Here is a 4,302-nt window from a genome sequence, read left to right as displayed (position 1 = left end):
TGGGAGTTTAGCTTCTGTTCTCTACCTTCCAGATGTTTGTCAAACTGCTGTATCAAGGGTTTGCACAAACCCTGTGTTGGACCAGGCAGCCACCCTCAGGTGTCTCTGCCCTGCAGCTTCAGCCCAGTAGTGAAAAACAGCTGCTCCAGCTGTGAGATCTCTGGCACAGAGACCAGCAGGGAATTTGTTGCAAGGTCTGTTGGAGAAGAGCATGGCAGCAGAGAGGAGGAAAAGACTCTGATTACAGTTGACAGCAATAATGAATCATCAGGGGCTGAACATGAGCCCAGGTGTGCCCAGGTGGCTGAGAAGGCCAATGACACCTGGCTTGTACCAGCCATGATGTGACCAGCAGGACTGGTAACCATCCCTCTGTGCTGGCACTGCCCAGGCCACACCTGCAATCCTGGGGGCAGTCTTGGTACCCTCACAAGAAGAAGGTCATGGAGGGGCTGGAGCATGTCCAGAGAATGGCAACAGAGCTGGGGAAGGGTCTGGAGCACCAGAAGCAGCTGAGGGAGCTGTGGAGGGCTCAGCCTGGAGCAAAGGAGGCTCAGGGGGGTCCTTGTGGCTCTGCACAAGTCCCTGACAGGAGGGGGCAGCCGGGGGGTGTTGGGCTCTGCTCGCAGGGAACAGGGACAGGAGGAGAGGGAACGGCCTCAGGCTGGGCCAGGGGAGGTTCAGGTTGGATATTGGGGAAAAATTTCTTCCCTGAAGGGGTGCTCAGGCCCTGGCACAGCTGCCCAGGGCAGTGGCGAAGTCGCCATCCATGGAAGTGTTCAAAATACGTGTGGATGTGGCACCAGGGGACATGGGTTAGTGGTGAACATGGCAGTGCTGGGGGAACAGTTGGAGTCAATGATCTTAAAGGTCTTTCCCAAATTAAACCATTCCACAATTCTAATACTGTTACAGTAGAGCTGCAGTTGCAAAACAATTACAGCTCCTTTGTCCACCATGGGCACGTGGGATGAATGGAGCCCAGCATTAATTCATCTGCCCATATGCAAAACACAGATTCTGCTGATTTCAGTGCAAACTGCAGCATCCTGCCCCAGCAGCCTTTGATGGCTCCAAATCCTCTCCCCACTACCTGGTCCCCCCATTAACAGCTCACCACTCACTCCAGATGTTCAATAGCTTCTCCTGACACCTGTCCCCCAAACTGCTCCATCAGTCTTCAGCCAGCGAGAAATAGGGAAGCAAACAAGGGGACGGGCCCCATTTGGGGAGTGCAGTACTCACAAGGAAGCACTCACTGGTCCCATACATGGATCTGTCCCTGTATGTGTGCCCCTTTGACACACATATGTGATACCTGTGCCCCTCTGACACCTGCAGGGTGACAGGCAATGCAGGAGGAGTTTCCAGGCTCTGATACTGACCCTGGAGCTGTCTAGTAGCTCCTCTCCCTTCCCTGACCTGCCCTGCTCTCCTGCAAAGGGCTCAGGGGATTCAGCTCCAAAAGTGACGTGTCCAGTGTGTGGTTGGGCAGAAACTCAGCAGCTGGGCAGACTGAAGCAGCAGCATCAGAACTGGGTCACAGCAGGATGTGACCCCATGAGAGCAGCCAGCAGACCCATCCCTGCCTTTCCAGGGCAGGATGTACTGAAGGGCTTGAAGAGGAACTCGTGTTTCCAGGTAGGTAACGCACAAGACAAACCTTCAAAATGCTCCGTGGAGGTGAGAAAATGTACAGGCTCCTGCTGAAAGCAAAACAAAGGGACAAAATGTTCTGCTTGGGAAGAAGCTGGTATTGATTCTCCCCAGCCAGCAAAAGTGAAGCTTTGCTTCATGAATAATCCAGCAGAAAATCCTAAAGGGCAGAATTAAGAGTGAGTTTTCAACAGAGACAGCCCCCACCCAAGACTTAAGAACTGGCCAGAGATCCTATTAGTAGGTTTTTATTTACTCCTTGAATTGTTCACAAGGACTGTAACAATGAGAGACACCACTCCAGCCACCAGCCCTGACCAACCAGCCCAGCCCAGCCCAGCAGCAGCCTTGGGCCACGAGCTGGAGACATCAGTGTTGTGTTGTGCCACTCGGGGTTTATGGGCTCATCAGAAGGGCCCCATCTCACGTTAAGGTGACGAGGTGGGAGCGGAGGCACCACTGGCAGCTGTGGACTTGCATCCTGCACAAGCCTCCCTGGGGCAGGCAGAGGGCTCACCCTCCTCTCCCCCCATCTGGCTGGGATCTCGCTCCTCACAGGCTGGGTTACCACCAAAACGAGGATGTGCACACTTGGTACAACCAGGCAGAGGCCCTACAGATGTGTCATTTCATGTCAGATTGGGAGGGAAAGGCCTCCCCCGCTGAGCCTCCTGCAAAGCAAATGCATGGGTAGGAGCAGAGCTTTCCTGGCTGGTCTGGGGGCAGGAGTGACCCATGGGGAGCCTCTGAAGCTCTGGAGAGAGAGAAGTGATGCTGAAGTGGACTGTCCCTGCTCAGGTGCCTCTGGGGCAGCCAGAGTCAGCTCCCGGGGCAGGGATGGATTTGGACTCCCAGGAATGTTCTGGGGTGTTTTTCTAAAAGTGGTGTTGACACCTACATGAGCAGGAAAGAACTCACAGAATCCATGAACAATCGCAGCTGGGAAGGGCAGTCTGGAGGTCTGTAACCCTGCCTGGAGGAGACCCAGTTTGGATCAGGTTCCACTGAGTCCAGAGTATCTCCAAGCACGGGGATTCTGTGACTCCCTGAGCCCCCGGACAGGTGGCTCTGGCTGTGGGACAGAACCGAATCCTGTCACCTTCCTGTGGCTGGTTTGTGCCTGGCTCTGGGCAGTGGGTGCCCCAGGACCACGCTCAGCGGGTGCTGCTGAGCTCCACACCTCCCTCATGCACTGCTCCTCTCTCACATACACAAACATCCTCTCCCCCACATACACCCAGACAGGGCTCAGGAGCTCCAGTGCCCCGAACACTGCCCCTGCCTTGGAAACACCTGCACAGCTCACAGGACAGTGGGGTGATATCTCCCAGCTACACTCACACCCCAGCTCGTGTCAGGACTGCCCAGGGCTGCAGCCTGAGGTGAGCAGCTGGATTGCTGATGAAATCCTGTACCTTTATTTAGCACCTCGAGTATCGGTTCCCATTTCTGGCTTCTCCTGAGAGTTCTTGGCAGCAGACAGTCGAGAGACAGTGAGGCAGCAGGAGGATGTGGCATATTTACACCAAATCAGGGCTTTTCTGGGATCTGGCTTACCCTCTAAAGAAGCAGTGGCTCAATCAAAAGGCCTCTTTCAGTCTTTTCCACACTGACAGAGGGCCGGCAGTGGCAGCCCAGACCTGCACACCGCCACAGCAGCTCAGAGATGCTCAGTGAGGAGCAGAGGCACCTGGGCCAGGACCTTGTCCCCAGCACTGCTGCCTGTGAGCACCGGTGCTGTCTCCTGCTTTGCCCAGGCTCTGTGGGGTCAGGCTGATCTCTGCTTTCCTCTCCTGGAAAGCACATTGCTCCCAGTGTCAGCCCCTTGCCCCTTTCAGTGCACTCTGTCCTCCCCATTTTGAGCTGTCTCTCTGTACCAAACAGCCAAGCAGCTGCTGTGTTAGAGTAGCCCAGGCACTCCCAAATGCTGATGCAACCACCAGATGGAAAAGATGTGCTGCAGCTTCAAAGAATCCCAGGATGGGTCAGGTTGGAAGGGACCCCAGTGGCTCATCTGGTCCCACCTCCCTGCTCAGGCAGGGCCATCCCAGAGCACATGGCTGCATCCAGACGGTTCTGGAATATCTCCACTGATGGGAGACTTTGAAGGGAGATGATTTCCCTTTGTCCAGCGTCAACTGAGCTCCTTCTCCAACCGCTGTGATGAATTCAAGCATCTCCAGGCTCCCATGCCTGGGATGTGACTGTCCCTGATGGTCCCTGTGGGCAGGCCCACGACAGACAGACTGCACCGCCAACTCCTGCCAGTCCGGGATCATTGGGGAAACAGCAAATCCAGACAGGTTTGGGTGGGAAGGACCTTAAAGCTCATCTCATCCCCCCTGCCATGGCAGGGACACCTTCCCCTGTCCCAGATTGCTCCAAGCCTCATCCAGCCTGGCCTTGGACACTTCCAGGGATCATGGGGCAGCCACAGCTTCTCTGGGCACCCTGTGCCAGGCCCCAGCACGACCCCAGGGCACGATTCCCACCCAGATTCCCACCCGGATTCGCACCCGGACGCTCCCGGGGATGCGGAGCAGGGCGGGACCCCCGCCAATGACGTCACCGCTGGGGGCGGGGTCATTACAATGACGTGTGTGCATCGCTCCGTGTGACGTCACGACGCAGGCTCCGCCCCTCGCC

Source organism: Coloeus monedula, assembly GCF_965178545.1.
Source record: "Coloeus monedula genome assembly, chromosome: 23".
In the NCBI taxonomy this organism is placed as follows: Eukaryota; Metazoa; Chordata; class Aves; order Passeriformes; family Corvidae; genus Coloeus; species Coloeus monedula.
This window is presented reverse-complemented; position numbering follows the sequence as displayed.